At 43.9% G+C, this 15,085-nt stretch overlaps 1 protein-coding gene across 2 annotated transcripts in view; it reads right to left on the bottom strand.

Moving 5' to 3' along the window:
• INPP4B (inositol polyphosphate-4-phosphatase type II B) overlaps positions 1 to 10,474 on the bottom strand; it is a 257,958-nt gene extending 247,484 nt beyond the window's left edge. The window contains exon 1 of one of the 2 annotated variants that reach the window (XM_077934058.1): positions 10,336 to 10,474. The gene's annotated coding sequence lies outside the window, so the exon portion shown is untranslated. The remainder of the gene's footprint in view (positions 1 to 10,335) is intronic. The other variant, XM_077934059.1, reaches the window with a different exon arrangement.
• Positions 10,475 to 15,085: the final 4,611 nt, after the last annotated feature.

A 15,085-nucleotide genomic window follows, 5' to 3' on the forward strand; every position in this document is an offset into this window, starting at 1 on the left:
ACACCCAGTGAAAAACGTAGCAAACAAAAGCAAGGAAAGAGAAATGAAAGTAGGAAGAAGCTGCCCTCCTTTACTCTTTTTCTCCCTTCCTGTTTGGGGATTGGTGGAGCAGAAGTCAGGGAGCCCAACAATACGTGGAACCAGAGCCAATGACAGGCAGAGATAACCAATTTCAGTTTTGTTCTCATCCCTTTCTGAGTTGTACAAAACCTGGCAGAAGAAGTGCCACCTCCTGGAATGGTTGGAAGAAAGAAGACATGCAGGGGCTAGCTGAGGCAGCTGGAGAAACAGTGCCCCAGTCACTCCTGTGGAGCAGTCTCCACTGGAAGATAGTATACATCCATCACAAAACTGCCCATTATAATCATTATTGAACTGCACCAAAATATTGTGAGATCCTGCACCACGAAGGTTGCTTCCTCCTCGTCCTCTGGCTCCCACCTGTTTCCACGTTCTATCTCTGCAATCAATGCATACAAAATAAAATGCCTTAAGCAGCGCCATTGCACAAACTGTTCTTTGTGATCACCGCTCTCATTTACACCAAGACATCTTTCGATATTAGCCTACAGGTTATCAAGGGACTTACTACCAAGCTCACATACACACCCTACATTGATAGGGCCTGCAGGCATACCTGAGCCTTTAAAAAAACAAACAGACTGCACCAGCATTTTTGTTTTCAAAAGTTTGCTTGCACTGCTTGAAACCATTGTATATTTGCAGTTACATAAGGTTCTCAGCATTGCACACTGCCATCTGCTGCACAGTTTTATTACAAGCTTTACCAAAAAAAAAATACCCATCCACCTTATAACATACGTAACAGAGAAGTTGATACTTGGTTTTAACTATTCTTTCTGCTACAACTTGGAAAGAACAATGAATTAGATGTAGGATAATGCAATATTGATTGTGAGGCAATGCAAATTGGATAATGGGAATTTCTTAGGAAAAAATTATTTAGGCAATTCTATTGATTGTTATATTTACTGATGTCATATAAAACTCTTATTACATTAAGAAATATTTTAAATAAATAATATGAAGTCATAATCCATTTTTTATTTCATTCAGACTAAATATTCATAAAGGAAATTGCCGGCTACTAAAATCAGGACCGAGTTTAGGGTGGCTTGGGTGTTTCCTGCACAAGGCACCTAGCTGGGGGCACGCAAAATTGGGTAGATTCATAAGTGAGTAGATTCATAATTGAAAATATTTGGGGATGCCCACCTTTGGCCTCATACAGGGTGCCAAATCTTACGAAGGATTTCCAAAGTCCACCTCTGCTAAAATGCCCATGATATATGCAGTCCAGCAAGTACGAAGCCCGGTGTATACAACATGCAGTCTGTCAATAGATACTTTAAAGAAAGCATCTAACACAACATCAGATACATAGTTTGTAAATTGTTTTCATTTGAAACTCTGTTGTCTGGTTTTACGCAGTCTTTCTTGCAACCTTAGTATCCTGTTGTATCCAATTAAAGGGAGCAGGAGGAGATCAACACAACTTTCAGAAGGCAGGGAGAGATTTTACAAGACCCCTAAACGATTTCACTCTTAACTAAGACGGTATTACTAATACTACAGCATTAACCAATACTCTAGGCACTTACTGAAGCCCCAGAATACCTAAAGGCCACACCCCATATTCCTTTTCTTTAAAAACAGCACAACATCTTTCCTGAAGTTGTTCTTGAAAGACAAAACAAATCCTTTTTTTTATTTTTAACAGGATGTATTTCTCTTGTTTCTTAATACTTTTGAATACCATTTCTGGTATCCGACTGACACCGGATATTGCCCAAAGTCTTAATAAGCATTACTGAAAAGTATTAAGTAGCAAAATGGAGAACTGTTGGTTTGTTGCATAAGTAATTTTATTAAGTTATGTACAGTATTTGGGTTTCTGTTCTACTCATTCCTTATGGTTCAAAGGATTATGCAAAAAAAAATTAAGGTGCAAAATAAGAAAGTAATTTAAAATAACTAAATAAACCTAATAATTAATTTTTAAAAATCCCTGGAAGCACATAGAACACCAAATGGCTCGAAGCCTGTCTAAACAAGTATGTCCTGCACTGTTACTTGAAAAGGGAATTCTGGATCCACTAGGTGGTCACAGGGAATGTTTTTCTTACCAGTCTTGGCATTTCACTAGAAGGTTTTTACTAGGTTAACCCGTCAGGTGTGGTTTTTCCCCCAACCGTGGCAGGAAAATAGTTTAAATCTGTAGCTTCACAGTTTACAGCTCTGTGTTTTAGCCACTACACTGCATTTCATGACATTTTCCTCCCAAGGGTCTGTGACAGGTTTCAGAAAACTAGATTGAGTGGCAAACTGAAGTAGAGCACATGAGCAATTCAAGGGGTCAAATCCATTTCTCCCTTTAATCCCTCCTTCACCTCCTTCCCTCTATAGCATCTTCATACCTGGCTGAACCTGATTGCCCCCAAAAGACTTGCCACCTATACTGTAAGAGAATCTGCAAGAAAAGCATTGGTGGTGTAGGCTGCACATTTGAAGTAGTTTCTTTCTCTTTCTCTTGGGGGCGGGGGGGGGGACTGCCATCTGGACAACTGGTGTTCACTTGAGCCACAGAACACCAGTTTCTTTGCTACAAAAAATATACTGTATTTAGAATCACCTGCTTAGAGGCTGCAATCAAGGAATACAACAAAATGCTCTCATTAACACTTTCCCTCTTCAAAGAGAAAACAGATCCCAGAATCCAAAACGGAAGCCTCTGCATCAAAAAGGGGGGGGGGGAATTGCATTGCAATAAATGCAAATATAAAGTACTTTCTTTGCTGGGATTACTCCTACCACTGTGTCAGTCAAAGAATACAGTGGCACTGAACATCACATGGGTTCTCTTTTGCAGAAGAGATACTGATTTCATTACCATGCATAATAGAAAAGCGACTGGACATTGGTTAGTGCACATAACCGTGTCTACATTCTGGCAGTATGGATGGTGAAGAGGACACAATTCAGAGTCTGCATTGCCTCCTCTAGTGGCCAGGCAGCTGAGCTCTTTCAAACAGTCTGGAGGTTGCTGACATATATTGTAGAGGAAGACCAAAGCCTTTGAGGGGCCATTGTGACCAACCGGCTGCACATTCTGATCCTGACTCTGCAGTTGTGGGACATCCAATCAAATCATACATGTGTAGTTGGTGATGTGTTGTGCAATAGCTTGACTTCAGTGGTCTAGGCACTGGTAACTTCAAGATTGGATTACTGCAATATACTCTGTATGAGGTAGCTTCCCTTCAGCTTCATCTGGAAATTGCTGTAGCTCAGTTGTGGACCGGAGTGAATTTCTGTTGATATGCTACATCCCTGCACTGGTTGCCAGCTTGCTACTCGGCCCAATTTAAGGTGTTACTATTAGATGATAAAGCCCACTCTACTGCTTCCATCTACAGAACTGACACTTTTATAAGTGCTACATGCGTTTGCTCCACACTCACAAGGAACTGATCCTTCAGTGCAGCAACACCTACTTGCCCATTAATTTTAGGCAAGCACCTTTCATGCACAAAGGCAAAATCATGACATGTCAGGACCCCCAGAACCACCATCCCTCCAAGGAGGCAGAGGGCTTCTTATTGGGCTCTGGGAAGGTTACAGAGGCCAGTAAGCAAGGAAAACCCACTAGGTGCATGGCTGGTGGGGAAATGAATGGAGAGCAGGGAACAGTGGTCTTTCCCTGCTCTCTATTCATTCATTTCCCCCCACCCACATAATGTTGCAATTGCAAATGTAGAACAAGTGCAAGTTGCAATGCCACTGTATTATTTTTGGCATCTGCTAAAAAGTTTTAGTTAAGCCTATCCATATGGGTAATTTTAACAAATATGCTTGCAATTTCTAGTTGTTTTTAAATGTTTTATTTTATATGTATTTTTTTAAAAAAAATACATTGTTTTATGTACCTCATTTGGTGTTTTTTGTTGATTAAGTTGTGCCTAAAGTTGTTAATTAAATAATTGGGGGGGGGCAGAAGGAGGGAGGAGGGGGGGGAGGAAGAAGAGGCAGGAGCAGCTGCTGAGACTTCCTGGTAGAAACAACATCTGGATTTTCCATGATACCTACACAAGCAAATAATGGTATTTCAAAAGAAAATGTCCAGTGTGGAAGCACCTTCACTTGGTGTTCCGGCAAATGCCGAGAGCATCAATGAGAAATCAATTAACTTTAGTTTCTCACTTCACATACACACCCTGTATATATGCAAATACAATGCTAGATCTCAAAGCACATGTAACTTACATCACCATAAACTTATATCATTGCAAAACAACAATGTGTTAATTGCTACAGCAACCCATTATTATGCACCCTTGCTCAGGAAATGTATAAATTACAAAAGAATCCTGTGAGATAAGTTAGGCTGAGGATCTATGACTAGCCCAAAGTAACCCAGCAAGATTCCTGGCTTAGGAATCTTTCAGGTCTTGGTCCAACATTCTAACTACTACATCACCCCTTCAACTTTACCATTCCCTTCTAGAAACTCACCAAAACCAAAGATTCTACATTGTTTGGAAATGGTATGTGACACCCTCACTCGAACTATCTGTTTGTTGTCCAGGGAAGTGAAGGCATAGGGAATAATCATTAGCAAACCCAAGCCCCTGGGATGAGACCAGCTATGTTCAATAAATAGGAAAACAGTGATTCATTCTCATGGTGAGATTTCCACCAGTAGGCACGTTACAAAGCATCTGGGGTTGCTTTTGAATTTGAAATGCTTTGTGAGGGTAAAATGGGCTAAGTGGTCTGGTGTCACAGATGAAATGAAGTGATGTGGAAAGTGCTTCTTTGCTTTAAATTTCACCCTCCCAAGACCGCTTTGCAACAGAAACTGTGCATGGGTTATGGGCTAAGATTTTTGAGCTAAATTTTTCTTTAACTTGATATTCCATGTGAATTCCTGAGAGAGTATCTTTTTTTACAGGGGAAGAGGCACTGGCCTACAAATGCACTGAAATATAAATAATTACGCAGCCTATTCCTATTTAAAGTCAGTATGCTCATCACCTCCACGCTGCCAAGATACACCTTTCCTTGAAGACTTAAAAAAAAAAAATCTATGAAAGAAGTGAGTTACTTTCAAAACTTGCTTTGAAATTTTTCACTACTGGTACAATGAGGGCTTTTTTTCAGCCGGAACTCAGATCTGGTACCTCTCAGGTGGTCGTCATTGCCATTCCAAGAGAACAAGGGAGGTGTTCATGGTGAGTTCTGGCACCTCACTTTCTAGAAAAATAGCACTGGGTACAATCACCTATTGCTTGTAGGAAACAGAGCTACATGCATCACATCCCAAGTCACTGTCCACAGTACCAGCCTTGCCCCCAATGCAACAGAGATGTCCCCCATCTGCCAGACTTTAACACATCCTGGCAGCTACTGATGTAAGCAACAAATAACAAACAACTCACAGGAGGATCCTTGTAGAAATGGAGTAAGGGTCAAGTGCTTCCTAAGCACAAGGACAAGGGGGCATATTTTGCTGGTCCCAAGCACTCTGCCCTCCCCACCTGGATTTGAGCCTGAAAGACAGGGGGAAAGTGCAGGTGCATGGAGGCCAAGTTGTAATCAAACAAAATTTGTTGATCACAAGGCACATCTGTTATGACATTAGCCTAAGCTTCAAATTTTCTGGCTTTGTGGAGCAAAAGCCAACATGAGACAGGTTAAACTGACTATATGCATTTCTGAATATGACAAAAAGCTGGAGTATCTGAATATTTACAGCACTAATATAATAAAAGTTTTATATTTAAAGAAAATTCCACTTAAGCAAAACACAGAATTATCTGCATGTTATGTTTGCTTCACTGGAGGAAAAGAGGCTTTGCATGTAAATTTGGTTTCTCCAGATCTTTGGGGCTTTTAATGCTAATCACATTTGAAATCAGAGAAAAAAATCAGCCTGGGGATATAGGGAGAAACCCTCACTTCACACACTGCAGGACAAAGCTGTGGGGCCACAAACAAAACCCAGGGTGGAGCCCCAATTTAAATTAAGCCCCAAAGCACCTTTTCTCTTGCTTTATGGCAAAAGGATAATTTAATAAGGTCTTAGCAGTCCAAGGAAATGTCACCCTAGAAAAAAAATCTCCTGAACATGGCATTCCACAATCCATTGAACTCTGAGATTTTTTCACAAATGCAGCATAAACATGTTTGTATTATAAATGGCAAATGGGACAGAGAAACTGCTTTATATCATTAAGTAATAACATCCGCACACATGGCACATGCAGGAAGTTCCTGCAGCCAATCAGAAGCCGCAGAAGCCCCATCAGACATTCGGGTTCCAAAAGAACGTTCGCAGACCAGAACAATCACTTCCGAGTTTGCAGCGTTCGGAAGCCAAAACGAACGAGTTCCAGGGCGTTCAGAATCCAAGGTACAAGGTATCATTTATTACCCCATGTAGAAATATCTTCAGTCTCACAAGGCTTAGTTCCTTCAGTGCATCCAATAACTGTATAGAACTGTATGTATCCACTTTCATTTAAATGCAACATCCTTTTCTCAAGAAAAAAACCCAAGGTGATTATTTAGAATGATATTCTGCATGAAAAGTTTGCTTCATTTGGAGCCACCCCTGGATGTAGTCTCAAATGGAGAAACGCAGGTGCTTTTTTAAAAAATAAAATAATGAAAATTTAAACACACCTCTTAATATCAATAGTTGCAGAACACAAATTAAAGGTAAAGGTAAAGGGACCCCTGACCATTAGGTCCAGTCATGACCGAATCTGGGGTTGCGGCGCTCATCTCGCTTTATTGGCCGAGGGAGCCGGCATACAGCTTCCGGGTCATGTGGCCGGCATGACTAAGCTGCTTCTGGCGAACCAGAGCAGTGCACGGAAACACCGTTTACCTTCCTGCTGGAGCGGTACCTATTTATCTACTTGCACTTTTATGTGCTTTCGAACTGCTAGGTTGGAACACAAATTACATCAGTGAAAAACTTCACAGTCATAAAATTGAAGGGGAGCTTTGTGTACACACAAACCCTGCTCGATATAGGAAATCGAGAACTACAGCATCTGCAACAGACAGCTGCCCTGACTGTACTTGTAGACCTACAGCAGAGGAGAGTCCAACACGCCTCTATATACGTGATTGTTATTAAATCTTGTGATTGCATTTTCTTGCTCAAGGCAACCCAAAGTGACTTACAATGAAAAAGAAGTGGTTCCATTGCCAAACTGCTCCTACCCTCAAGAATCTTCACCTAATGTTCAGCCAATATCTACCTCCTCTAACTTAAGCCCATGCGATGTAGTCCTGCCCTTTGGGACATCAGAAAACCAACATTTGGCAGTGTACACATTGCCATTTATTCCAAAGCACTCCCATTGCTTGTGTTAGCCACAACTCCCGTCTATCCCGCAGTTTCCTGGGGAATACTGTTGCTTGGTACTTTTCCCCACCCCCTTGAACCAACTTTCATCAGATTTGAAAAATGTAAGCCATGTTCACTTCGCAGTCAAGCCGAGGTGTGCACATTTGAGACAGCCATTGCACACCCGCAGATGAGAGCCTCATTAATAGGAGGCTGCAAGTGCAGGGTAACTAGACAGGTAATGTGCATCAGGTGAAGTCATCCCTGCCACCTCTCTGGTGTGTACAGCAACATGCAAACGAAACTTGAAACGCAGTGGGAGAAATGGCATCGTTGCATTTTAAGCTGCTAATGTGCACATAGCCTAAGCCCTCCGCTGTATCATGACCTCCCTCAGTATTCATCACGGGGCTTGCTTTCCATATCATTGGCCATCTTTGCTGCCCGTTTCAATCCATTCTGATTCGTCTATATCCTTCTTCAAGTGTAGCACCCTAGCAAGTGTAACCCCGCTTTTTAAAAAATAAAATTTAAGTAACATTTTAAAAGGATCCACATTTTAAATACGTGTACATCATCATTACTACTGTGAACCTCTGCACCTACCAAGTTGCCTGCTTCCAGTTTATGCTGCAGTAGTGGAAGTGTGCTAAAGAGCAAAATTTTGTCAATATATCTACCCAAACCATATGGCCAGAACTAAGAAACCTTGCTTTCCTTTCTCTTAGGCATCGCAACATCTACCCACAGGGGTACTGCACAAGTGGAACTCTTGCATCCAGATAATGACTAACCATGGAGCAGGAGTCCTATGCATAAATCACATGTGCTTCCTTAGATTCCAGAAGCAAACCCAGAAGCACATCAATAATTTAAAGCCCCCAAATCCTATAAAGACTTCCATGCATGCTTAATTTGATGCACTGTGAGTAATCCCCCCTTGAATTCAATGCAAGATGACATTGGCTCCAATCCTGCACATTTTTGTATGCCTCTAGTTGTACTAATTTGGGCCATTCCATGTTGACAAATGAATATATATAAGAAACCAGTTATATAACATCCTAAGTAAAAAAAAAAAGGAGGCCAATGCAGTGTTGCTGATCAAACATAGGTATTGCCTTAATACTTAACAGAGCCGTGTGTTTGTGTGTGTGCTTTCCTGAAAATTAAACCCCACTAACAATTGGTGCCATTTTAAAAAAAGAGAGTCTCTGTTACCTCCAGGTGATTATCATCTAGTTTGTAGAACAGCTGAGCCAGTATGGTTGGGTATCTCCCACCACCTCTCCAAAAGAGACAGCCTTTTAGCTCAGAGGAGAGGAATATATAAAACCACAAAAACACTGCAGGCTATTAAGTCAATATTTCAGCACAAGAACTTTCAGAACAAAATCATCGTATTTAAATACAATGAACACCAAGTCCATTAACCAGTGCAAAATTCAACACCCCATGAAGCAATCTAGGTTCAATTAAACCTCAGTGTACATATTTAGCTGTATCATTAACAAGTGTGAACGCTTTCCAAAGAGAGAAGAATACAGAGGGATGTGCCAGATGGCACTGCACTTAATAGCTTTTCTCAAAAAACAAAACAAAAAAACCAACCCTCAAAATTCTCTAATATTTAGAGTATACTCTAGCCAATACATCTGAGCTTCATTTGCATTTTAAGGAGTCTGATGAACGCACTTTCATTTGAGCCTAATTAAAAGAAGACGAGGAGCCTCTCTCTCTCTCTACACACACACACACACACACACACACACACACACACACACACACACGAAGTGCCTCCTCTAACTTTTCTTACCAATATTTGTTCTAGAAAGCCACGCTCTTCCCCCTCCCCCTTACCTAAATTTGCTCCAGATTTCCGATAAGTGTGGGCCAGCAAAAACTCTGTACCGCGGATTTCGGAACTGCCCTCCTCCTCGCAACTAAGAGAGATTCCCCAGCAGGAACCGCAACGAGCTCGGTGTTCCTCCTAACGCCCACTTCTCCTAATGCTGAGAAGTTCTTTTAAATCTCCTTAACACAGTGTGTGTGTGTGTGTTCAGGGTAGCATCCGCACTTGCTCTGAGAGCGAGCTCTTTCTCTCTTCGGTGCCCAAATCACCCGGAATGCCACGTTTCCAATGCATCTCCAAGGATCAGCCGCCGCCGCCAGAAAGGAAGATCCTGCGTTCTTGATGGCAAGGCGACAACCAAAACGGCGATCATCCTCTGCCTTCCTTTAAACTAACAGGGTCTCTATCGCAGCAGCAGCCAGCCAGCCAGTCTGCCTGCAACCCTCATTCACTGCAATCCCGCCTCATCTTTCCGGGCAGACGCCTCGCTTGGTACCCAGCGACAGACATCTCTCTCCTCACTAAGGGAGAGAAAAATGCACGCAGCAGAAAGACCAGGAGGACGAGAAGGGTCTCTCTTTGCGTCCCCAACCAGCATCCCCATCGCCGCCCTTTTTAAAATAGTTCTCCCGCCTCGCAGAGGAGGAGAAAACAACTCCAAACACGGTTCTCGCGGAAAGGGCAGGTAAGGCGAAGCCCGTCTCGAGGGTCCCGGTCGCAGCAGCAGCAGCAGCCCCGGAGCGCCTCTCTCCTCCTCGCGCGCGCCAGGCAACGGAGCCACCGCCAGCCCCGCGACTCTCGACACCTGCTCCTTTCGCCCTCGCTCGCACCTGCCGCCCAAGCCCCCGAAGCTTCCCTGCCTGCAGCGCCCGCCTCTTCGGACTTGTGTTTCCCGCCCGCCTCCCGGCGAAACTGCAACAGGAAGAAACTTGAAAGGGGCTCGAGAAGCGGGGTGGGGAAAACGGAGGCGACTTTCGCCTCAGACTAGCCCCCCGGCGGCGGCGGCGGCAGCAGTCGCCCACCCGCGCTTGCCCAAGGCGCCCTCTCTCCCTCAGGAAACCGCCCCGGAGAAAGAGAGGGACAGGTCTGAGTTTGTTTTTACCTGCGCTGCCTCCCCGCCAAGGCGCCGCTCGCCCGCCTGCCCGCCTGCGTCCGTCTCCAGTCTGTGGCACGCAAGGACTCCGTAGCCTCTGCTATTTATAGTCCGCAGCTCCTCGCCAACCCCTGGCCAAGCGGGAGAGAGGAGCTGCAAGGGAAAGCAGCGGGGGCGAGACTCAGCGGGCTTCCGCGCTCTCCTGCCAGCCAGCCAGCCGGGCGGCCACCGCCAGCGCGCCTCACAGCCTCCGCGCCGAGTCGAGGGGGCTGCTTCGCTGCAGCTGCTCGCACAAGCCAGAGGCGCAAAGCGAGGCGCGCGCGTTCCTTCCCCTCGGTAGCGCCGCCTCCCGCCAGCCGAGTCTCCGCCTCCTCTCTTTTGCCTCCTTCCTCCAATGTCACCGTAGCTCGACGGAGGCTCCAGAGCTCTGCAGGAGGCCAACTCCAGGAGCGACGGCCTGTGCCCAAGGGCGCACGCGCCGCAAGAGACGGGAGGCCGGCGCGCGATGCTCGGCTGCTTTCCCTCTCGCGCTCTCTGGCACCGCAACGCTGAGCTCAGAGGTGACCCGGGCGAGAGGCGGGCAGCAAGCAACTGTGGCTTGCCGTGCGCCTCCCGGAGTCTAGGGGGCGCTCGCTTCTTGCTGTGAGCTCCCTGGAGAACCAGAGGGTGAGAAAGAGAGAGTGCCCTCTACTGGGCACCCAAAAGGCTGCGTTCTCTGGTGGTTCACCCCCTCCCCTCTCAACTAGCGTCCTATCTCAGGAAGTAGGCTGGCAGCACGTTTGAAAAAAATAATAAATGAGCTGCCAAGGTTTTTGACAATTATCTGGCACGTAGCCATGTTTGAAGATGCCTGCCAGAGAAAATATTGGCAACTTTTACTCACTGGTCTCATCTGAAGGATGAATGAGATAAAAGATTGTTAGAAAACCCCATAATTTTCAAAGGGTTGAGTAAATTGCAAACATGCATTTTATTTTTCCATTATGCTTACAGTCTACTCTTACATCAGATCTCCCAAGATGTCTTCAAGTGTTTCCCTACACATAGTTAGCATCACATGAGGGGAGAGAGCAGGGGTCCACCATCCTCCCCATCTTGGCTGTTGTCCCCCCCCCCCCATCCATGTTGGAGGATTTACCTCTGCAGCAGGGATCTTGTTCACCCCATGTAGGCTCCTGCAGGATTTTGAAGGCTGATCTTCCAGTGTTTTAAATCATACTGTAAACCTGCACGTGTCAAGCAAGCTCTCCTTAGCAGAAATTCGCAAGAAGGCAAGATTTGCCCTGATAGATGAGACCAGTGGCCCATCTAGTCCAGCTGTTCTTGTGGTGACCAACCAGATGTCTCTGAGAAGCTTGAAATCAGGACCTGACTCCAACAACTGGCATTCAGAGGCATGCTGCCTTCTACAGCCGCCAACACATGGAGACCTGTGGGAGTGGTGACAGTGATGCCACAAGTGGGGCCAAGGAGTGCACCCCCACTCTCTCCTCTTGTGTAATTGCATAAGGAGTGATGCCTGACTAGGAGTGCTTCCAGACTGTCTATATTTTGCAGGGAAAACATTGAAAAATGTTGGGTGAATTAATGACTAACAGGGAGTATAAATACCCACAAGCAAATCAGAGTGCATGCAGAATGAATGTTCAGCATCATATTACTGGGCTATATTACTCAATATAGATCAGACACAATCAAACCACTAGGTTAACTTTGCAAAAGCAGATCAGGATAAATGCTGAGTGAACAGGTAGCCTGGAGCAGCTCTCAGTCTTCAGGAAGTTCAAGGACTGAACAAGTCCGCACCTACACAAATGCTACATTTTCAGCAATGCTGCAGCTGCAGATGTTCCCATATCAGTCATTGAACCCACTCTTATTCCTACTGTTAGTGAAGTGTGTGTTGAGCACTTGAGTGGAGAATATTGGGAGGTGACATTAATGGGTAGAGAGCAGAACAGGGAAATATGGGAGGTCCAAATGATTCTCTGTCTCCCCCTGGTGGTGTCTCAAAGGCTCACATATGCACTACCCCTCACACTGCCAAGGGATGTTAGCATGGAAGGGTAGCATGGTGGTGAGAGTACTCAATTTTGGCCTGCCATTTAAGTGTGTGGTCCAAAACATGACAGCAAATTCATCTCAGAAGACACATGGCCATTTTTAGCAGACAAACAACATGAGAGGGAAGTGCTAAAACAAATTGTGTGCTGATCTCTGGCTTATGTTTTGCATCTCTGCAGCTGCATTTTGTAAAACAATAGGGACTCTTGGGCCCTTAATGGCCAGCTCCAATTTGGTAAGATTTTTTAATGGACAGAAGCCTTGTGCCTTTAATAGGTTTATGACTGCAGAATTGTTAGGTTCAGTCCTGCTCTCCTGCCTTCAGCAATAGCCTGGGAAATTTAGCTTATCTCAGTTCTCAATCTCTGTGCTAAGAAAAGCTTCACCTGGTAAATGTCTATATGACAAGTTGTTCTAAAGCTTCAGAAGAAGGGTCAGTAAAAGGGTGGAGAGGGGGAGCCCTAAACTATTCATTAGTAAAGGCAGATAGGCTTCTTTGGAAAGGGTATCTTTGCAATCAATCAAGTGTTCATGTCATACAATATCTAGCTGAGCTTTTGATATACTCTAAGAGGGGTGTCCAATATCAACAAGTCTCTGAACTTGCTGCTGTTGCTCAAATGCTGATGGTGGCATAGTCCAAGATGGTGGCATAGCCGTTAGACCAAGATCTGCCCCATCATGTAGAAAGTGAGGATTGCGGCCCAATGTTCTCTATGAAAAGAGGTTATGTGGACTATTCCAACTCATGCAAAATCCAGCTGTTTGGGTTGCAGCAGATTCTTCTCCACAAGCTGTCGCTCTGTTTCAGGGCACAATTCAAAGTGCTGCTTCAGGTTATCACCCTTAAAGTCTTAGAACCAGGATACCTTATGGGTGCACCATCTCTACTCGCAAACAACCCTGTCTATCCATGGAGTTCAGCGGGAGGCCCCCCTTTGCATGTCCTGTCACTGTCTAAAGTGTGAGAAGTTGGGAGCAATGAAGCTGGGAAATACTGGTGTTAATTTGCAGGGTATGGGGGGCAGCTGGCTTCTTTTGCTGCTGTGATTTTATTTTGTCTTGGTTTGAGTTTGTATAATAATAACAATGCAGAAGAAGAAAAGATCATTCGCTACAGTGTCCAGGTTGTTAGGCTTCTTGTCCTTTGAGTTCCATTTACCTTCCTCTTTATTTCTGTTTCAGCAAGCTTTCAAACATTTTTGTTTCCCTCCCTCTGGACTATGGCTTATTTTATTTTATTTTTTAAAAATTGCTCCTTTTCCTTGTTGTGCTACTTAAAAGGGCTTTATTGTGTGAATTATGTTTTGACTCATTGTATTAGCTGCATTGAGAGCTTTGCTAGGGAGTTTAAACAACTCATGATAAACAAATATTTAGGGGCAGCCACTTAACTTGCCTTTATTCTCTCCCATCACTTTTCTCCCAGGCAGATGGATTTGTTTCTGTAAATTGACATGAAGCATTACAGTCAGTTGGCATCGATAGATACACACAGAAAGATGCAAGGTGCTTCCAGAGAGAAGTGTATTGTGGAATCGGTGCCACTCATACGTGCAAGCTTTCTACAGGGTCCAGACAATACTGTCATTATCAAAACACCAGCCCATACTTAAACATTTAATCTGGATTTCCAAAAGGGAAAAATAATTAATTATGCATCTCCATTCACTTCTGATGTGGAAGGTCGTTAGCACATTTGTGTGTGTGCATATAGTTTGTCATGAGTGAGAGAGATTTTGGTGGGTGGCCTCCATTGCCACACACCACACTTCCATTTGCCCATCACTCAAGCCCAACCTAGCTGCCTTGTTTCCAATGCCAAATGAAACATACCTATCTCCATTCATTGTCACATACCGAAAGCACACCCAGTTTAGAAGTTACATGCTCGCAATATCTCCACACAGTAAATATGGGGGGGTTACCTGGGAGACTAATCACATTGCATATGTTGATCTTGTGCAATATCTTTTTATCACTCTTGAATTCTCATGTAAGACCTCAGTTATGAAAAACAATTAAAAAATAGATGGAAATGGGTACTGGCATTTCCCAAAGTACACAAGTCTCCATTTTGCCTGTTGTAAATCATGATAACTGGCTTGTAAAGCTGGTAATGATAATCCTTGTGCATGTCCTTGAAAAAAATTTAAAGGCATGTATGTGCAGGTTCAAAAATGCATAGACATACTCAGGACAAAACAAAAAAAGTTAATGGAGGACGGAGTGATTGATGGGAGGGCCAAAAACACACACACCACAACTCAGATACATTCCATCAAGTTCTGTCCTCTGGTGTGGCAAGCAGTGTAATAGTAACAAATATTTATGGATAATTTGTGGAAGCTAATTTAGCAAATGCACACACAGAAAAATCAGATCTAAACAATCTGTTTGGGTACAGAGAAAAAATGAGGTAGAATTCATAAAGTACACTCTGATAGCAAAGCTGGAATTGTTCTGTTGTGCTAATTAATGTATCTTTGAAATATGAAACAATAATTTCAATTCAACCTTAAACAGCAAGAATCAAATTTTCCCATAAGTTCTAATTAAACAGTTTCCCACTGGAGATACCATCTTAAATTCCTGTGTGGCTGAATGACAACTTTCAGATCAACAATAGAATGTTTTTTGGGGGATAGAAAAATTGTCAAATTGGTTTCTGAACGTTGCCATTTCTTATGTCAGA

This window comes from Podarcis muralis, chromosome 9, assembly GCF_964188315.1.
Source record: "Podarcis muralis chromosome 9, rPodMur119.hap1.1, whole genome shotgun sequence".
In the NCBI taxonomy this organism is placed as follows: domain Eukaryota; kingdom Metazoa; phylum Chordata; class Lepidosauria; order Squamata; family Lacertidae; genus Podarcis; species Podarcis muralis.